The 22546-nt window shown below is 48.4% G+C and overlaps 1 long non-coding RNA gene across 1 annotated transcript; it reads right to left on the minus strand.

Moving 5' to 3' along the window:
- Positions 1 to 1299: 1299 nt before the first annotated feature.
- LOC120668149 lies at positions 1300 to 19672 on the minus strand. The gene is made up of 3 exons (XR_005672258.1): positions 19659 to 19672; positions 1560 to 1730; positions 1300 to 1409 (listed from the first exon to the last, which is right to left on the minus strand). It is a non-coding gene; the product is annotated as an uncharacterized LOC120668149 (long non-coding RNA).
- Between the last annotated feature and the right edge of the window lie 2874 nt (positions 19673 to 22546).

Raw genomic sequence — 22546 nt, forward strand, 5'->3', positions numbered from 1 at the left:
GTCGTCGCGGTAGTGTTGGGGTAGCACAGCGCGCCGAAGACGCGCAGGGTGTCGTAGACGGGCGGTGTGCCGAAGAGTAGCTCGAATGGAGTCGTGGTGCCTATGGCGCAACATGTCCGGCGGTTGATGAGGAAGGTGGCCGTGGTGAGGGCCTCCGCCCAGAACGTGAACTCGGCGCCGCTGTGCACGAGCAGAGTGTGGACACAGTCGTTGAGAGTGTGCAAGGTTCATTCGGCCTTGCCGTTCTGCTGCGACGTGTATGGGCAGGAGAGCCGGAACGACGCGCCGTGAGTGGAGAGAAGTGAGCGGAGCACAGTAGTATCGAACTCCTTCCCGTTATCAGTCTACAAGGCAAGTAAGCACAAACAAAAATGTGTGCCAATGTAAGCATGAAAATCACGCAAGATGGGGAGTGCCTCGGACTTGTTTCGCATGGGAAATGTCGAGATATAGTGGGTGAAATCATCAAGCAAGGTGAGATAGTATTTGTAGCCAGAAAAGCTGTACACCGGAGATGTCCACACTACGGGACTGTGCCTATTTGCCGTGTGCCAAGGGCACACGGCAAAGGCCGGTTTACACTCGGCAAAGTGTTTGTCGAGTGTAACACACAGCAAACAGCTCACGGCAAACAATGGCCGGCAAAGAGCTAGTTTGTCGTGTGCTACATCTCGGGCACACGACAAACACTTTGCCGTGTGCATTATTGGGCCCACGGCAAAATAAAGTGCACTGGCGTAACCCCCCGTTGAACAGCCTGTTTGCCGTGTGCCGTAACGGCTTGGCACACGGCAAACATAGCCCCTTTGCCGTGTGCCCTGTCCTAGGCACACGGCAAACACAGCCACCTTTACCGTGTGCCAAGTGGACAGGCACACGGCAAAGAATGGCAGATTTGCCGTGTGCCTTGCCATGGCACACGACCAAAAATGGTGGCACACGGCAAAATTAATTTTCAGATTCATTTTTTTGTTTAATCACAAATATTTCAGATTCCAATCAAATTAACATCACAGGCAATTCATATATATTGCATCAAATGTCACGATCATTTCATATATCACAATTTGCATCACATTCAATCCATAGAAGTCCTAATGCAAATATAGCAAATATCGCAATGCATACAAGCCCAAATGTAGTCGATACAAGTCCATACAAGCACTGGTAGTTCATACATGTCCATATAAGCACAAGTTCAAACGATACTCTATACAAATAGTGCATGTCCATACAACCACAACTCACGACTACGGCGGCGGCGGCGGCGGCGGCGGGTGCTGCGACCATGAAGGGTTCTGCTGGAACTGCTGCATGTAAGTCACCCAATGAGGAGGCGGCCACACATTCTGAGGTATCGGCGAAGGGGACATTTCTGTTGGCCCATCATTTGATGCTGCCGATTGAGGCTGCAAATTCAAAGTCATTAATTTGAAGTCTTTGTTTCTAAGACATTGTTTCTAAGTCTTTGTTTCTAAGGCATTATTTCTAAGTTATGATAGAGTTGTCTATTAGTCAAATAACGATAAATGAAATTAGAAGGTTGTGAAATCGCTCACAGGAGTAGGGGTAGCTGCACGCGCAGGGATATTAGTCTGAGGGAATTGCGGTGGTGAAAGACCCATTTGCGAGCCCAGAGTCTGCATGAACTGAAAAGCCAGGGCCAGCTGCATCTGATTCTGCTGGGAGGCTTCCTGTGTCTGCCGAAGGTCTTGCTGCATCCTCTCCCGCTCGGCCGCCCACGCCTGCTGCTGTGCTAGGAGCTGTGCTTCAAAGTCCCGTTGCACCTGGGCCTACAAAATTAGATTGCATGGTTAGAGTACCAAGAAGCATATGTCAAAATTAATAAACCTTTGCTGTAACAGAAATAACCTTCAGTGCCTCCATCTGGATCTCTGTAGTGCTTTGACGTGGGCGTATGGTTGGGCTACAGCTGGTGCTCCTGGCTCGACTCTGCGCGAGAGTAGGAGTACTGGCGGTGTCAATCAAGCTGTCTCCAATCCAGTACCGGCCATGCTTCTTCCCTCCTCCCACCCTCATCACGACTTCTGCATCAATGGGCTCCGTGATCGGATCAAAGTCCGGCCCATTCACCTCCGTTGCCATCGAGTTGTACTCACTGAGGCGACTGTGGACAGTCGCGTGGCTATACGCTTTTGGGGGGTCCGCCGAGTTGTAGTTGACATCCGATGTCACCTTCCCTTTGTGGGCCAAAGCCCACGCCTTGATCGGGGGGCAAGGCTCGCCTCCATGTGAGGCCGACTGTGAAAGAAGAAAGATGATTACAAATTGTGTACGGTTGAGTGTTAAAATGAAGAAATGAATTCACTTACCCATCTGGCCGCTTACTGTCGTAGGTGACTGTTGCCCTGATGGTGCGGTGCACCTGGCATCATCAAATGCCACTGCCGGCAAGACTCGTGCATCTCCACCCAACCTTTCGCATACCACCTATCGATTATCATGTCCCAGCACTGTTCATTCCCGGCTAACCACCAAGGAATCACCTGCAGGTCATACATGACATATAAGAAGATCAACTGTAGCATACTTCATTTTAGTAAAAGTCAATATTAATAATATTTTATATTTACCCTCATATATTGTTCCCGAGTTAGCCTGAGGTTTCACACAACCCCTTTCTTGGTCTTCACTTTTTCGATGCGACGTTTGTAATCACAGTTGGCCTGGATGCGCGCCTCGTAGAGCATATCCGCCACCAGCTTGTGACAGGCCGTGTTTGCCACCTCGCGTGCAACGGTCATCATTCCCTCCTCGCACCTGTAGAAATCCTGCACATGATGATGAATGAAGCCATTATATCAAGAATGTCCAATTAATGAGATGTATTGACAATTATAGCGCATACAAGACTTACCCATAGTTCCTACAACACCCACTCTGCCTTGCTAGCAAAGCACCTGCCTTCCCGGTCCGGTCTATCGATGGCTTGGATGTAGTGCTCCCAAGCCGACGCCGGCTGAAGACGGCCGTCAATCTCGATGTATCCAGGGTAGTGGTCCTTGCAAAGCAGGCCCAGAATGCCATTGGGGATGCGTTTGTGAACACTTGGAACGATGATTACAAAATTCCTGCCAAAAATATTTGTGTAAAATTGGAATTGAAATATATAAGTATGAAATGTAATGAAATAGGCTAAAGTTACTTACCTTTTACCGTCCGGCCGAATAATCGGCCGTTGCTTGAGCGGTATAGGTCGGTTTGGGAGACGAGTGGGGCCTCGCATCCAGACGGCATGTATGTCTCCTGCCACCCCTCCCTGGTCGTCGTCCTCCTCACTAGAGGCCTCCTCCTCCTCCTCCTCCTCCTCCTGGTCCTGCTCCTGCTGCTGCTGGTCCTCCTCCTGGTCCTGCTCCTGGTCCTCCTCGTCCTGCTCCTGCTGGTCCTCCTCCTGGTCCTGCTCCTGCTCCTCGTCCTCAGGGGAGGGTGACATCGCGCGAGGCCCCCTCATCCTCCTGCTACTCCTGCCGCTCCTCGTTGTCTGTGATGTGCCGGCGTCCTCATCTAGTGGAGGCACCGACGAACTTGCCTCACCCCTCCTCCTCCTCGTCCTCCCTCCAGCCATCTGGGAGGACTCACCTCTCCCAGCAACTCTGCGCAGCACGACCTCCAATGACTGCATCATACCTCCGCCGTGCCCCACCATCTTTTATCTATCACCTGAAATTAAAAGGGGCAAACCAATCAGAAAAATATTTAGAAATTAATTAATGCAAGTAGTAAAAAACATAATCCGAACATGTATTACAAATTAATTGTTGCAAGTAGTAACAAACAAACATAATTAGAACAAGTAAAAAACTGATATAATTGTTGCAAATACGAATCTTACATGTATTAGAAATACTCTTCAAGATCGGGATTAGCTGGATCGTAAGTCTCATCATCGCTATCACATCCGTCGATATCATCAACGGCGTGCTCCAAAGGAGGAACACTTTCATCATCACTGTCATTGCCTAAACGTAATCGCTCAAGTAATTCCAAGTCCTTCGCATTATGAACCTCATCCCCGGCATCCTCGTGAACAAAACTTTCATTGTCTACTTCCATTCCGATTGCTTCGGTTAAATCTATTTGGAAACTCCCTTGTAGCCCATCTTTTTGAAAGAACTCTCCTGTATATGTGTTTGGGTCTATGTTGTAATCTTCATTGTTTGGGACAAGTAGTTTACCATGAGGGGACACCTTATACACAACATCCCAACCCTTGAGACGATTGTCGGTTTGGCACGGGTATGACAGATAATAAACTTGTGTCGCCTATTGAGCTATAACATACACATCGTCTCCTGGGTACATGGATGACCGCTGAATTTCGACTAGCCCAATATTCGGGGTACGTCTCATAGCTTGAGGATCAAACCAATGACATTTGAATATGACAGGTTTCAGAGGTACAGACCCATGAAACGACAGTTCATATATTTCTTCAAGTGTTCTGTAGTACTCGAGCCCATCATCTCCTGGCATGAAAACTTTGGTATTTGTTGTTCTTCGATTGGGCCGAATCTGCTCGTGCTTTGTTGTATGAAATCGATATCCATTAACGTCATAAGCTCCAAACAACTTGACCCTATAGGCACAGCCATTGGCAACCTGCCGCAACTCGGCACTCATCGACGCATCATTTTGTGCCTCCAAGTTCGTCATATTATTCGCACGTACGAGAAACTTGTAATGTCATATACTACAAACGAGCAGAATTGGACATTACCTTCTGTTTGAACCAAGAAATGAAATCAGGACTTCCATTTCCCGTGCCCTGTCTAAGTAGGGTCTCAGTTTCATGGAGGCTAGGAGCCCTTGATCGACGCCAGAATTGCATATGAAATTCTCTATACAAAAGACGAATGATAGGGTTGGATGCAGAAAAGGGAAATGACTTGAGAACTAAATGAATGCTGAGAACTTACTCTATGTAGGGCAAAACTTCGGAAAGATTGGTCAACACATATAGCATGATAGCACGCCACTCTTGAATATCCAAGGTCTTGATGGTTGCAGCACTTACACTTCCAAGTTGGCCTCGGAAAAGACTCAGGGTGGAGTTAGATTCCGCAGTATTGTAACGAGGGAGTGGATTGTGGACGCTAGGAAGGTTGTCAGCATAGTATTTTGATGTGAAGTTTGATACCTCCTCCAGAATATATGCCTCTACGATGGAAGCTTCAATTTTGCATTTATTTTTACATTTCGTTCTAAGTATCTTTTGATATCTCTCAATTGAATAGCACCAACGGTGCTGCACGGGCCCACCCATTCGTGCCTCGTATGGGAGGTGTAAAATCATATGCTGCATCGGATTGAAGAAGCCGGGTGGAAAAATCTTCTCCAGCTTACAGAGCAACACAGGCGCCATTCTTTCCATTTCTTCAACTACTTTTAGAGATAACTCCTTAGCACAAAGCTGGCGGAAGAAAAAGCTCAACTCTGCCAGCACTTGCTAGATTTGATCAGGGAGGTAGCCTCTAACCATAACTGGAAGTAGCTGCTCGATCCATATATGGTAGTCATGACTCTTGAGCCCGTTGTTCGCATAGTGGTCAAGTTCACTCCCCTTCTCAGATTCGCCGCATACCCATCAGGGAACATCAAGGTTTGGAACCATTCTAGGACTTGTCTCCTCTAGGGCCTCGTTAGAACGAAATCGGCCTTAGGCTTTCTCCATGCCTTGCCTGATCTGGGAGGCCTCATTTCTAGCTTTGGTCTATCGCATAACGTTGTCTGATCCACTCTGGCCTTAACATTATCCTTTGTCTTATCTGAAATGTCCATGATTGTTCCGAACAATGCCTCGCCGACATTCTTTTCGGAGTGCATCATATCAATGTTATGTGGAAGAAGAAGGTCAGCCATATAGGGGAGCCTCCACAAGCCTGACTTCTGCGCCCAAGCATGTTGCTCACCATATCCCACAAAACCCCCACCTTCAGCATTGATCACGAGACCATCTAATTGAGCACAAATGTCGGCACCCGTCATCATCTGCGGTGGATGGTCTTTAACTTCAACACCTTTTGTAAAGTTCTTCTTATCTTGTCTGAATGGATGGTCAAGAGGTAGGAATTGTTGATGTTTGTCGAACGAAGAATACTTGCCACCCTTCCGCAACAAAATGAACATTAATGCTGCCTTGCATACTGGACAAGGGAACTTCCCGTGGACACACCAGCCACAGAATATCCCATACGCCGGCAGATCATGTAGGGAATAGTGGTACCAAACATACATTTTGAAGTTTGTCTTTGTAGCTCGATCGTATGTCCAAACCCCATCGTCCCAAGAACGGAGTAAATCGTCAATCAGGGGCTCCATGTACACACTCATATTATTTCCAGGGTGTCCAGGAATTATCAACGACAAGAATATGTTCTGTTGTTGAAAAATAACGCCAGGTGGGAGATTCAGTGGGATAACGAACACGGGCCAACAAGTGTAAGGGGCAGCCGACATTCCATAGGGACTGAAACCATCTGTCGCCAGCACAACACGTACATTACGAGCCTCCAAAGCTTTGTGATGATGAATCCCATCAAAATGGGTCCATGATTGAGCATCGGATGGATGCACAAGCTTATCAGGATTGTAACGAGTTACCATTTTGTGCCATGTCATCTGCTTCGTGGATTCCTTGGTCATGAACAGACGTTGGATTCTTGGTATGGGCGGCAGGTACCGTAGGACTTTCACGGGTACCGCGAGCTGCCTCTTCTGACAGTACTTTGCTTCAGCGTGTTCTTTCCTAAATAAGATGCATCCCTTGGGACAAGCATGTATCTGTTCATATGGCATCTTCAGTGCACGAAGGAGTTTCTATGCCTCATACATTCTCTTTGGAAGAATGTGCCCTTCTGGAAGCATGCTGCCAATAACTTGTAACATAACATCAAAGGCGTCTCGACTAAAGGTAAATTGGGACTTCACAGCCATTAGGCGGCCAATGGCATCCAATTGTGAAACCTTGGTATGACCGTGAAGGGGTTGCTGGACTGCAGCCAACATGTCATAGTATGCCTTCGCGGTTGCCTCTGGCTCCTCCTCCTCCCTATGTCCTTCATCAAAATGTGCTTCATGAAAGTTATCTAACATGTCTGCAACCCCGGCATGAGCGTCAAGTTCTTCGATGCGTTGCCTAACAACTTCGTCTCTCATACGATTGGCTTCGCCATGGTAGGTCCATCGGGTATAATTTCTCATAAATCCATAATTACAAAGATGATTCGTCATGATTTCACGTGTTTGTCGATGCGTGTTTGCACATTTGTTGCACGGACACACTAGGTGGTATTGCCTCCTTTGAGCTTTGCAAATGCTCCGTCCAAGAAAGCCTCGGTCTTGTCAATCCACTCCCCGGACAACTGACCCCCACATTTCCATCCAGTATACATCCACGCATGGTTATCCATCCTCTATCATATCAATGAGTAATATAATATAAAAGATCATCCTTGCATCTACACGATGTCTACCAATTCTAATAGGTTAAGATAGGTCCTAATCCCACCCGAGAGGATGCGTAGCTGGGGTTGGTTCTCATGCTCTACACCGATCCGAGGAAGAATTTCGGCAGCACCACCCCACTGTTCTCCAAATACACGTCCCGAAAAAGGAGATTGTGTATCCGGAGAACAATGAGGAGATGATGCCGAGACTCTGTCTCGAATCGGCGTAGACCATGAGAACTAACCCCATCTACGCACCCTATCAGGCTGTCCAAAAAACGTGGACAATTCGAAATAGATACGGTCATACATATGCAAAGATCTTCATATATCAAACTGTATCTCCTTCGAACGGGTGACGCCTAACTCGGTTACTCCTATATGAACATGAAACGGAATGAAGTGTTGTTTGCATCGTCCTCACCTAGGGCTCGACGGTGGCCTAGGCGATGTCGCGCGTGTCGGTGCGACGGCTCGAGGACGGTGTGCACAAAAGCCTCTCCTGCCAAAATAGATACAGAATGGTGTCAATTGAAAATTTTAGTACCACCTCTCCCCTCGAAATTGAAGTTTTCTAACCCTGCAAAAAAAAGCATCAATGCACTGGCTCACCTATGGGATGTTGAGCCACAGCGGGGTGGAAAAGCGTCGGTGGAGCGGTGGAGCGCCGCGGCGGGGCGCCAGTGCGTGGCCGACGTGGTGCCGGGGCGGGGCAGGGCACCGGAACTCAGGGCTGGCGTGGTGTCGGGGCGTGGCGACGGGGCACGGCGAGACGGCAGCTCGGCGAGGGCGGCGGCGGGCACGCGTGGTGGCATGGCGGGGCGGCGGCTCGGGGAGGTGGCGGAGGCCCCGAACCGCGGCACGGCATGGCCACGGCTTGGCTCGGCGAGGTGGCGGAGGCCCCCGCGGGCGGGGCGGTGGCTCGGCTAGCCGAGGTGGCGGAGGCCCCACGCGGCGGCACGGCGGGGCGGCGAGGTGGGTGGGGGGGAGAGGGCATTGGCACGACGGTGCGCACGGCGGCTCGGCAAGATGGGCGAGGTGGCGAGGGCGGCGGAGGGCGCGCGCGGCGGCACGGCGGGGTGGGTGGCGCGCGCGCGGCGGATCGGTGCGCGCAGCGGGGTGGGGGAGAGGGCGTTGGCACCGGTGCGCGCGGCGGCTCGGCGAGGTGGCGAGGGCGGCAGAGGGCGTGCGCGGCGGCACGGCGGCGCGGCGGCTGGGCGAGGTGGCGGAGCGGCGGCACGGTGCGTGTGTGGTGTACGTGGGGGGCGACAAAGCAAACGGCTAAGTATTGGGTGAGCGTGTTTGCCGTGCGCCAAGATCCAGGGCACACGGCAAATAGGTCCTTTGCCGTGTGCCACGATCCAGGGCACACGGCAAATAGGTCCTTTGCCATTTGCCACGATCCATGGCACACGGCAAATAACCTATTTGCCGTGTGTCCCAGGCACGGCACACGGCAAAACAGGTTTTTTAAAATCTCTCCAAATTCAAATTCAAAATTGGTTATACAAAATTTTATCTAATGAACATTGAAAATACATGCCAAATACACTAAATAATTCAAGTTTTATGGTTTTATGAAAAAAATTCTATTATTTCATGTGTTTCTATATTATATCACATGATTCTATTTAACTGAAAAAATAAAATAAAAATACAAAACAGAAGCGAAAAATTACCAAATTTTGGAATCAAGGAATCTAAGATGGGTATTGCATATACAAAAATTTTAGAAGTCAAAATCAAAATCAACCGTAAGTTTCATTCGAAATCTGAACTGTTACTTCTCAACTCGACAGCTCTTGTACGCATATTCTCAGATTTTTAACAAGCATTCGACGAAACTTCAACGGATCCTTCTTAAAAAAATTTCATGGCTTCCACACATGAAATTATGATATCATGCCAAATTTTATGATTTTTTGACTTCATATGTAATTTATATAATTTTAATATGATTCGGCCAAAAGATCCTAGTCATGGTTCGTGAACAAGATCTTCAAAATTTACTTTGGTTTTCAGGCATATGTCCTCACATTGACCTCCTGAACTTGAATATCATTTTTGGGTTCATTATATTCCACCACTCAAAACACTTCTAGCTTAATCGCAAGAAATTTGATTAAACAAATTAAATCATTAAATATAGTAAAACTATAAATACAAATACCAAAGTTTACTAGGGAGCAACATGTATTGTATGCACATAAAAGAAAAAGTTGGGACACCAGAATCAAAAAAAATTTGAAAACTTTGCCGTGTGCCTAATAATATGCACTCGGCAAACAAAGAAAACACACGGTAAATCAGTACATTTGCCGTGCGTTTTTTTCAGCACACGGCAAAGAAAAATGAACGGTGGACGGGCCTCCTTTGCCGTGTGCCAAACGGCCGGCACACGGCAAACAAAATGGCCACAGCCATTCCAAACGGTGCCAAAATGTTTGCCGTGTGCCCAACGTCTGGCACATGGCAAAGAAGAAAGCTTTACCGTGTGCTTTGCTTTGTCGTGTTTTTTTTCACAAGACCACGGTCAATGAAAGATTTTTACCGGGTGTCGAATCTTTACCGTGTCTTTTTACGGGGCACACAGCAAAGGCCCTCTTTGCCGTGTGCTATATCTTTTCCGTGTGCTGCAGTTCGGGCACACGGCAAAGGCCCTCTTTACCGTGTGCCTGAGATGCAGCACGCGGCAAATACGCACAGTCCCGTAGTGCCATACATCGGCATGAACTAGTTGAAAAGGGAAATATGTGACTGTGCTAGAGGTGAAGGGCAGCTTGAAATGCTTGCCTAACTGAGAAGAGGAACAAGTATGCAAGGCTGTCTTATTACAATGGAAATCGAAAGTTCTAAGAATCATGGAAAGAGTTTGATTGCATGGATGCCCAAGCCGTTGGTGCCAGAGATCGCGGGAGCATGACGAGCTGAGCGCGAGCTGTGGAGGCATCCGAAGTGGGTAGAGGTCACCGGAGCTCTCACATCGGAGTGTCACCTTGCGGGTTGGAAGATCCTTGACAGAGAAGCCATGAGGGTCAAATTCAACAGATACATTATTATCACAAGTAAGTTAACGAATAGAAATAAGGTTCTTGACGAGATGTGGTGAGACAAGGACGTTGTTTAGATGCAGAGGGGAGTGGGAGGTTGGAATGGAGGTTCAGGCCGATCGGGTGACCGGCAGACGAGCGCCGTTGCCAACAGTGATAAAGGAGGAGGAATCGACAAGGATGGAGGAAGAGAGTATACCAGAGGTGTTGGACATGACTTGTAGCACCGGTGTCGAGGAACCAATCGCCGGCGTTGGGAGGTGAAGGTGTCTGGTGAGGAACGCCGGCGGACGTGAAGGCAGAGAAGAAGGCGTTTTGGTCCCAGAGTGGAGGCGCCGGGGATGGATGGGCCGGATGCATCAGCTGGTGATGGGCCGTCATGGCCTGTTGGTGCTGAATTGGTGGACGTGGACCGAGGACGCCGGCGCCAGGCACACGGAAAGGCATGGGCCACGCCTGCACGAGCCCGGTCCAAGGATTGTAGCCCGCGGCCCATGGCAGACCGGCAGGGGTGGTAGGGGGTTGCTGGGCGCCGGTGCTGCCGCCGGTCTGGGCGGAGGAGCGAGGGCCCTGTGAACCACCGAAGAGGCCAGCAAAGGACCCGCGGGAGGTACCACCGGAGTTGTTGCCGGAGCTGCCGCCACGCCGCCTATTCTTCTGGCACTTGTTCCGGGGGTAGCTGACTTTCTCGGTGTTGGAGGAGGAGTTGCCGTGGCTGGCGGCGTAGGCCTGGCCGGAGGCGACCTTGTCGTCGTGCTTGTCACACAACTCCTCCAGAAGAAGGAAGGAGCGAGCCAAGGCGAAGTTGTGCGGCGGCGACTTGGAGGTGATGATCGGCTTGAGATGGCGGTACCGTGGGTTGAGACCACGTAGCAAGTTGAGCACCTAGCTTGGCTCGGAGACGGGATGGCCAAGATCGCGAAGAACGTCGGCGAGGTGCTTGAGTTGGCCGCAGTAGTCGTCGATGCTCATGTCACCTTGCTGGAGGGAACGGAGTTCGGCCTTGACGAGGACGGTGCGGTGCATCTCATTGTCGCGGAAGAGGCCCTCTATAGTGTTTCAGATGGTGACGGCGGAGGCTTTGGGCTTGTAGATGAGGTTGAAGATCTCCTTGTTCACCGTCGTGTGGAGCCAGTTGACGACGCTGTGGTCATTGAGGATCCACTTGGTGTCGCGGTTGTCGAGGGGCGGCAGCGAGAAGACGTGCATGGCAAGACCGAACTTGCAGAGGACGGAGTCGAAGGAGCAACGCCATTGGCCGTAGTTCAACTACTTGAGGCTGAGGACGATGGGAACATGGGAGCGGATGTTGATCTGTTGGACGATAGACGCTGGGGCAGGTGGAAGAGCGACGGCGCCGGAGGAGTCCGAGGAGGAGGAAGAGTGGGCTGGGGAAGCCATGGCTGCGGAAGAGGTGTAGGCGAATGGAGAATCCACAGAGGATCGCTCGAAATCGAATACCAAGAAAGAGGAGAAGCAATGGAGAGGACAACCGCAAAAATTTTCATTGCACTCTCAGTTGTACATATACAGGGCTGCACCAGGGCCGGATTACAATTGCATGCTGATGATTCTGGACGGCCGAGTCCTTCGCTGCATGCACGGGCGTCGCCCGCGTCGTGTGTGCGCCGTTCGCGCCGTGCGCGTCCGCATCGTGCGTGCTCCGCACGTTCTGCTGGTGGAGTCTGTTGGCGAGCACTAGTCCTCCGCTATCACCTAGAAAGCTTCACATTCATCCAATGACCTTAGTACTGGGCATCTTTTCTACTGGTACTAATGCCCACACTTAGACCGCCCGGTACTAAAGAGTGCCACAGATGCCGGCGCGCAACGGCTAGCAGGCATTTAGTATTGGCTGGAGCAACCAGCCGATACTAAGCGGAGAGGTCTAGTACCGGCTCGAGCCACCAGCCGGTACTAATGGGTCTCTACCAGACCCGGAGTATCGGGACTGCTCACAGGCGTGGAAAGTTCTAGAATAAGGGATATCACATGGCATGTACCTTGTCCTAGTGTAACTACTCATACGGGAGTAGAACTAGTCGAATAGAAAGAAACTACCCAATAGACATTGGGAAGGACTGCTCCAGTAGTATTCAGCTAGGATATCCATGTAACCCTGTCCACCCGACTATATGAGGGCATGTAGAGATCCCCTTGAAACATAACTTCATCTAAGGCAATACAAACAACACACAAGACGTAAGGGTATTACGCACCTCGCGGCCCAAACCTATCTAAAGCTTTGTGTTTCTTGCACCATCGGTTCCAGCACTCGGCTATTCCCTACCTACAATCCTACTGCTTAGTGTATCTCTGAGCAGGCTAGGCAGCTAAACCTTAACAGTCTCCTATAAATCATAGCACCTTCTTCCTCCCCGAGCACAAGACAAACATTTGACCGAGCTCAGGCTTCTTCTTCTTCATTGCGTTTTAGAGAGGGGGTGCTGCCATTTTTTCAAGTTTGGTAAGGATTTCACTCATCCAAGTGCGCCAGAGGTTTGCAACTTCATGCTCTCTTCTTTGATGGTCTTCATGCTTTGTTTCATGCTCCATAGAGAAATTTGTGATCTTTAGTAATAGTGAGAATGACTGAATGAGCATGATTTCGTTGATTTATGCGTTGATTTGAGATGTATACAACCGTTGACTTCAATTTGAGAGAAGGCTTATTGGATAGGTTGAATGTGGTTATTTATAGTGATTTTTCCAATTATTTTCAAGTGACATGGTTTAGTTAGTTGGTATGCTTTTACGTAGATTTTGGTTTTATACATGTATACTATAGATAAATTGCAATTTGAAAGTGACATGAGTAATTAATGTTTACTTCTTAATGAGTCATAATGAGCTGTAATTAATATCTACTTAGAAATAACTTTGTAACATAATGCCTTCGAGCACTGTGCGTTCGCTTGGGCGGCGGTACACAATCAATTGGAGCGCATTGAACATTCGCATGAGTTTCGCCCTAAAGAGTGTGTTAGTCTTATTAGCGGTCGTATTCGTCATTGGATTATGAAAGCTGTTGGGGTTTCGGCTTAGGTTTACAAGGGGTAGGCACACCTTTGTGTACAAAAGAGGCCCAAAGTAGTGGTTTAAGGGCTTGTTTGTGAGGTCTAGGGTCTTATTTACAGCATTCAGGGACCTATTTGTAAATTCTAGAGACCTGTTTGTAAATTCTAGAGACCTTTTTGTAATATTTGACCCCACCAATGGAATAAACACAAACAATCACCTCCTCCTCCCTATAAATAGCCCCCCCATGGGGTGGAGGTGGGGACTTTTGGCCATTTGCTCTCTTTCTCACTTGCTCTCCCTCTCACTATAAGGTTATTACATTGAGCTTTAGCCACTTTACCTTCTCTGCTGGGTTTCGGCTCGTCCGATCCCCAACAGCGGGGCCTGCTGTGGTTTCGCATGAAATAAAAGCTCACGATGATACCACTAAAGAAAAGAACAGAGCAAAGTATATGGCCGAAGGTTATGGTTTTCATCTCGGCAAAAGACACAAAGTCAAGATCGAAGGTTATGTATTGCCTTCGCTCACAAAATATTTTAATCCTGCCACCTTCGTTCTCCATTTTTTGCTTTGCAAAAGCACAAACAATCAGGACTCCGCACTGTAAGGAACATGGCACCTTTTATGCCATTTCAAGTGATTTTGGTGATCGAATGATAACACAACACTTGGACTAATATGATTGTTAAGATGATCATTCTCAGGCTTTTAGGTTCAAGTGATGACAAAGAGAAAGAGAAGATAGGCGTAGCAAGGGCCGAAGGGCCGCCCCTACGGGGGTTCCGCCCTGAAAGCTCTTCGGATCAGGAGCACCGGAAGAACCGACGCCAAGGGCATCGGTGCATCCGATGGTAGTCGGAAGAACCGACGCTATGAAATTCTGGTGTAGAAGGGAATCGAAGCCAAGTCTGCCTATAGGCACCGGTTGAACTGACGGGTCAAAAATGGGCATCGGTGCATTGGGCGTCCTATGTTCCAGAGACGATGTCAAGCACCCAGGAGAAGATTCTTCAGCACCGGTTCAACCGACGGTGCATCGGAGTATTGCGTCGGTGCAATGACGTCAGCGCCCAGTAGAAGATTCTTAAGCACCGGATGAACTGGTGATGCATCGGTACAAAGCATCGGTTCAACCGGTGGTCACTGCGTCAGCTGTCAGGACTTCAACGGCTACTTCGGTTTATGAGTGACCGGAAGAACCGACGCTACCCCTGCCAGAGGCATCGGTTCTTCCGTTGATACGCAGATTTTCAGCTGACCGTTGGAGCAACGGCTATAAGACTTGGTGGCCTATATATACGCCTCACCCCGGCCATTTGAAGATTGCTGGAGTCTCAAGACACCTTATACACATCCAAGAACATCTCCAAGCCATACAAGAGCTCATAGATCATATCCTTAGCTTATAGCACTAGCTTTGTAAAGTGTGAGTGCTAGATTAGCTCTTAGTGAGTGTGATTGCAAGGCCTTGAGCCTTTGTGCTGTGGTTCTCTAGTGAACCAAAACAAGAGCTTGGTGCGCCGGCACCTTGGAGCGTGAAGCTCACCGGCAACGTCATCGACCCTCCGACTTGGTGTGGAGCGGCGACGACACTTTGTACGGGGGACGTGGAGACCCACATCCTTTGTGGAGAAGCTCCTTAGTGGAACCCGGGGCCAAGGTGACCGTGATTGTGTTTACGGAAGAGACTTGGTGGCCGAGTAGCAATACTCTTAGTGGGTGCTACAACAACGTGGATGTAGGTGTGTCTTTGTGGCTAACCGAACCACGGGATAAACACCCGCGTCAAGAGTTTGCTATCTCCTATCCCGGTTTTTAAGCTTCCGCATTTATTACTTGCAATCTTTGTGCCTTTACTTTCATAGAGTAGTTTCTTGTTAGGAAAGGCTATAGGGTGCATAACTCTTTTGGGATAGGGGTTTCACACTAGAACAACCTAGTTGCACATCTAGATAGCTTGTTTTAGTTTAAGTTTTGTGCAAACTAGTTGGAGCATAGGTCTAAGTTTTTTATTAGTGCCTAATTCACCCCCTCCCCCTCTTAGGCTAGAGCACCCGATCACTTTCACGCACGTGTTATTTTGCCGAATGAGCCTAGTAGACCAACACGATCGAAGGTCATGTTCCTCTCCAAATTTATCACTTTAATTATGTTACCTTCAATCTCCATTTTTACTGTGCAAGAAGTGAAAGCGCAGCGAAGACGTTGCGGAAGCTTCGCAGAGAAGAGGCACGTACAGCCGCACAGGGCATCCACCTCCGTGCTCTTGACCCATGTATGCAGGAGACTAGGCTTAAGCGAACGTATGGATCGAAGCTGCCGCCGGCAACCTCGACGTCAGCTTCGATCAAGACGTACATTGAACCAATCGAGGACGTGCATTCCCAACGTTCTCCAATCGAAGCTGCCCATTCATGTCACAAGGCATCAGTGCCATCAGCACCTCTGCTCGCAGATAACCCAGGGGCGAAGCCAGACCACAAAACCACCGGGGTCGGCACACTTAATCACTGGGGTCATACGTATGATTACGCATGATTGAATAGTATTGAACAGTAGTTTTCCATTGAATTTAGCAAATTCCATCGGGTCCGGCGACCCCGGTGGCACAAGGCAGCTCCGCCCCTGAGATAACCAACATTACCGGTCAACATTGCTTCGAAGCCGGCAGCTTCGTCATCAGAGAAGGACATCCATCCAACCGATTAGCTATTTCGATTAAGCCACTATTTGCTAACCCGATTTCTAATACAAAACCTCCGGAGAGATGGTCCGTGCAGGCCAAATGATCACCCACAAGATGTGAGGCGAGGACCCGGGAACCTCCGATGGTTCTTTTCCATGGGCCATGCAATCGTTCAACCAGAAGCTGAAAGTGGTGAATCACTTGAAGCTCCAAAGCGAAGCTCCCTACCTGCGAAGGCCAAAACTATTTAAGCACGCGCAAACTTCCCGGCCGCGACAAGCTGCAACCTCCGCCGGCAGCCCGGCAGCACAACCTTCGGGAAGAGCGGCAACCTCCACGGCAAGCCGCGACCTCCGCCAGCAGCTGAACCTTCGGGAAGAGCGGCAACCTCCGCAGCAAGCCGCGACCTCCGCCGGCAGCTGAACCTCCGGGGCGAGCGACAACCTCGCAGCAAGACAACCTGGTGCCTAGCGCTGACGACAGCTTAACCTCCGCGGCGAGCCTGGAAGCTCTTCTGCAAGCTGAACCTCCTCTCGGCAAGCATCGATATGATCCTTGTAGCAAGTTTAAGCCTCGCAGCAAGAACCTTCGCACCTCTTACCGGCCAGCCGTCGAGGTTACACTAATCAAGGTTACCATGATGTCACCACCAATCGAAGGCCACGTCCCATTCTTTTACATACATTACTTTAAACCACTAACCTTTTATGGTTTGTCTCAAGAAATAAAAAGCACCGTTTTTAATCATCTCGGTCCTTTGATTTGCTACACAAGCACTAGCCCAGAAACGATTTGGCGTGGCGGGCAAAACATATCTGTGCTGGCGGGTGGGACGCCCGCCAGCATTCTTGTGCCAGCACAAATGGCCATTTGTGCTGGCGGGCGGGTCACCCGCCAGCACAAATTGTATCTTTACTGGCAGGCATCTTAAGTCGCCCGCCGGTACAAATTGGGATCTGTGCTCGCGGCTGTCTTAAGGAACCGCCAGGACAAACTGATTCAGTACTGGCGGATAGCTTAACTAACCCGCCAGCACAAAGATTTTTCCTATGCTATAATTTTATTTTTTGTCAATTTAAATTTAAATTTATTTCCCATTAATTGAAAGTTAATATTTCTTGCAAGATATCACTGTACGTTGCATCAATACTTTAACATGGTGCATCAATTAAAATGACTAATGTTTCCAAGCAACTAATATTTAGTAACAAGAGCAACCATCATGTTTACAATAATATTAATATTTACACCAATTATTCAAAGAAAAACAACCATTAATTGTCCTTTGTCCAGTTGCTAAGGTTGTTGTTCTCATCCAAAGCCAGCACCCCACCGTGGTCAAAGTATTCGCCGGCCACATGACAAATCTCGTGTTGGATGAACCTTGCAATGTCAGCGATAATGTTGTCGATCTCCGTGTCGCCAAGTCTATTGTTGGCCACAGGTATTTCCGGCATCTGAAAAAAAAGTAAGATGTCGTATGTTCAAGTGTCATGTTAAATCATGTTATTAGTATATAGTAGAATATATATGACTTATGTCTTCAGGGTTTGTTCGGTACCTCCCACTGTTTCTAAGGAACTCGCACACGTAGTAGCCACATAGCACCGAGCCAGGAGGTTGCTTGTGGCACTTCATAAAAAAATTATATATTAGGAGTGCGTACTTACATAACCAATAAAGTTTAAGTGCTATGTTCTTACATGGAAATGATATCGAATGTTCATAACTTCCATCCTGTTCGGTGGATGTGGCCCGCATTTCATGACGTGGAGGTGGTACGCTTTGTAAGGTTAGACTGACATATAGTAATAATTAATAATGTAATAATTTAGGAATGTATAAATTATTGACAAACTAAATATGCATGGAATTGGAATGTCAAGAAATATCTTTTGTAAAATGCCTATGAACTCCCTGTATCGTTTTCGTCATAGTCGGCTGAGTCTAGGACCACTGCTCTTCCGATCTTGGGCATAATCATTATAGCAATCCAATGGTTGCTGCATAATAACATCATTTATTAAATGCTACATTAACATTAATTACCACATAATATATGGCAATTAAAGCAAACTTACTCAAATCCATATGGAGCCATGAGCCAATCCTTATCAACCCTCTTCAGCATCACTTTTGCAATGTAGGCGGATACCTTGTGCCTTTCTTTTTTGTGCGCCTCTTCTTTGATGTCATCTTTTGCCTTCTTGGTCTTCACAGCTTTTAGTTGTTCTTGTACCTTTTCGGTCAATTTGTAGCTGTGCTCGTTCTGGTGAATTCGCGCCGGGTCAAGGTACGCGACCTTGTGTCTTTGTTTCTTAACTTCCTCCTGCCATTGCATCCTACAAATATAGATGTCAGACGTACATGTCAAGCAGCATGCATTAATCTAAATTCACATATATATACAAAGATAGATGTCATACTTACAGGCAAAACACAGTAATGAGATTGACATCCATATGTCGCCGTCGGTAAAGTCTATATAAGTCCTCAAAATCAATGACTATTTGATGCGGGACTGGATTGTTGAAAGCAGAAGGTGGGACCACCGCGGTGATTTCCTTGATCCCATGTTTCATCGCCTTCATGATCCAGGCATGAAACTTTTTCAATTCCCACGGGCTCAACTTTAAATCCAAGTGAGGCAAGAATGGCTTGCCATGCTCATAATTTTCCGGGGTTATTTCAACTTCATATGAGAAAAGATCCCTAACATCAAAATCCTTTTCTAGAGGCTCCTCCTTATTTTTGGAAGATGAAGGCATCTTATTCATTGCTCTTAGAAACTTATCAACATATGCAGATGGTGCCTTTCCATATGTAGTGATCATACGAGGTATTTCCGGCATCTTTGGTGGGGCTTGCGGTGATGGCATTTTTGTTATCTTGGCTGCTGACTTCATTGATGATAAGACGGGGTGCCAGGTCTCAATGTTAGCTTCTGCTGATGTCGGATCATGACGTGGAAAATCATCTACTATGTCATTGTCTACAAGTGTTGTTTGATCCTGCTCGCGGTTGTTTTCTTCCGGGACAGGGTATGTGTGCTCTATATTCGCCTCTGGTAGGGGTTGTAGTTCTTGGCTCGGACAACCTTGCAAAATGATATCTCGTCGATGCCATTGAACGTATTGATTGATCACATCTCCAAGAACCTCAATCCCGTCATCAGTAGTGATGTCTAACTCACATGTAGAGTCCATCACCTTAACGACTTGTACCCAGGCATATTCTGGAGCAGGTGGCCTTGGAAACACGTGACCCGTTAACACCATGGCAGTTGCGACTTCTCGGAACTTATTTAGTTTCCTTCCATATGGCACAACCAACGTGCAAGGTGTATCCACTTGTATATCATCAACCGGATACTTATGTTGTGTCGTGGACCCGACACTGCTTGGAGCAATCAATCCAGATTGGGCGACTATCACCTCTTGGTTAGCTTGTGCCATATTTGGCACTAAGGACCCTTGCTGGCTGGCCAATAATTGAGAGAACTCTTCTTTTGCAATTGCTCTCATCTTTTCTTCAAGGTCTTTCTTGTAACGGTCACGCTTCTTATAGCCGGGGTCATTGGGAAATGCTTGTTTCCAGGGCAACGATGATGAAACTCCTCGAACACGTCCAGAGTGCTCTGCAGTGCCAATCACAGCAGTTAGTTGATCTTTCTCCCTGTCAGGATGGAAAAGACCTTGTTTTTCCGCATCAACGATCTGCGCCAATCTTTCATAAATTTCTGCAGTGGTCGGGTTCTCAAATACAACCTTGCCCTCTCTGTACCTTGGTCGTCGAGCTAGGCACCAGTACTTACCACATTCAGAAATGCCTTAAAACGGATCTGGTAAACCTGCTTTCTTTCGTTCTTCTTCCTCTCTCCTCTAGTGAGGGATCTTGCCATCGTAGCCACCAGCACCCAAGTGATGGGGATTCTCGGCGGCCTTTTGAGCCTTCTCAGTCATCTTTTCACTCAAAGCTTTTGCCTCTGGCGTTTCCTTCATCAATTTGAACTCTTCCCACATTGCATCAGGAATCTTTCCGAATTTGATTTTAGGACTCAACCCGGTCTTGGCATAATCTTTATGGAGAGTATGCCAGAAGTTCCTGAAAGCTGTCCCTAAGGTGATAATCGCAAATTTCTTTGCATCTTCCTTTGGTTTACCTTCCGGGAACCTAAAGCATGCTTGCAGTGCAACCCACATAGACTCCTTAATCAAATCAAGCACCTTCTTCCAATCATTAGTGGTGATCCAGGTCTGTAGTTGGTCCCTGGCAATGACTCCACACACATTCCGAAATCTAACTACGCCCTGGTGGGTGCTGGCGGGTTCTAACAACGCCCGCCAGCGCGGTAAATAGTCCTTGTCAACACAAATCGTTTCTGGCCTAGTGAAGCTTGTACACCTAGCTGAACAAAGCACGAAGCTATCATCAGGCTAAGGCCCAATAATTTACACGTGCAAGCATGCACTACCCATGCATGCATCTCTTTTATCACGTATCTGTATTCGCTCGCATGCAAGCATAAGGCAGCAGCTAGCTTTGCTTCAGGTTGCAACACGAAACTCCAAGCATGGTTATAGTTTATTGATTTTGACCGCTCATGCATCCAACGAGCATTTCCTTCTGCAAATAACCGAGCGAAGGTTAAGACCATAAAGATATGTTCAGTATGCTCACGGTAACTGATGTGAAAAAAATCATGAACCGAAGGTACGATGCAAGATTGCAGCAGGTATCAAGTCAATCACCACGTGTCCACGTCACCTTCGATAAGCTCCCCTCTCGACCGACATGACCAGACGACATAGCTCTGAGGCCAGAAGCTTCGCTGCCAGCGAAGGACATCCATCCGTTATCTATTTTGATTAGCTCTTATTAGCTAACCTGGTTCGTTATGCAAAGCTTTTAGGCAAGGATACAGCCATGCAGGCCACGAGCTTTTCGTTTGCTCCCACCGGTCGTTCACGTGGATGCCATGCAAGCCACGACTGCAAAAGCAAAAGCAAAAACAGCCCAGGAACCTTCGACAATCCATAAGTTTTTCCAGTGGACACCATCGCTCGCTTCAGCAACTTCGATGACCCGTCAGGTGGGCCAATAACCGAAGGTCCGATGCACCTTAGCCATCGGCCTGAGCGAAGGTCTGACTCATGACCAAATGATCAGATAAGTATCCCACCTGCTCTTAATTCCAGCAAAAAGTTTTGCTTTTGTGGCCTGACCATTCTGCACTAATTAACCAGTAAGCCGCAGTACAGCTCTTATTTTTAGCACTGCTGTCATCTCTTGTTATCACACAGCTGGCTATCGAAGCTCAGCATCTGTGGTGGATTTTTTCCCTCTCTTGGCCATGGTATTTTTTCTATCAATAAATAAATAATCGAAGCTAGCTAGCCGTGGATCCGTGGACACTGCCCACTGGGTGGTTGCCCGTCCGTCGTCCAGCTAGCCGCTCGCCACCTTTGCGTGATGCGGGCTGCATCGCCACCGTGGTCCGTGCCTCCGTGGAATATGGCATGGAGGCAACCAACCAGAGACGTCCCAAGACGAAGATGCCAAGTAGCAAGAGCTGAAGGACCTGACGTCATCTTTCCATCACCTTCGATCAATCACCTGCACTCACCTTGGGACGTCGAAAGGCAAGAAGCCAAGAACACATCCAGCATATCGAACAAAGCATCGAAGATGCCCGGCCGCTACCTCCGGAGGATGGTTGCATTGGCTGCCCGTCATCCAGCTGCGCACCATGCTCCCCGCATCCGCACACAATTAGCATTTTCTTTTATTAGCTAACCTGATTTTCATGCGAAGGTTCCAGACAGGGATCATAGCAACCTCTGCGCACTGCAACCCTCGCAGAAACCGCAGGCCAAAACATTGCGCGGCTGTCGCAACCTCCGCGGCGAGTCGAACCCTCGCAACCGTCGGCAACCTCCGCGGCGAGCTCATGAAGCTCCGCGTAGAGCACAACATCCTCAGCAAGCTCAGAACCTTTACAGCGAGCTGAAGCTTTGCGGTCATCTTCAGCGGCCGCCGAGCTGAACCCTTGCGGCCGTCTGCAACCTTCGTTGCCAGTCGAACCCTCGCAAACATCGGCGACTCCCGCGGCAAGCTGAAACCTTCGCGGCTCGCCTGAACTCCGTGACAAGCACAACAAGGCAAGCTCACATGGCAGGAAGTTTAACCTTCACCATCGCCGCTCCCACCGTAAGATCACTGTGCAAAAAAAAAAAAGTTAAGGTCGAAGGTCAGGTCTCCCCTCTCCAGTTATATTAATTTAGTGATGCCACCTTCGATTGCCTTCGCAAGAATAGTAAAT

This window comes from Panicum virgatum, chromosome 3N, assembly GCF_016808335.1.
Source record: "Panicum virgatum strain AP13 chromosome 3N, P.virgatum_v5, whole genome shotgun sequence".
Lineage (NCBI taxonomy): Eukaryota > Viridiplantae > Streptophyta > Magnoliopsida > Poales > Poaceae > Panicum > Panicum virgatum.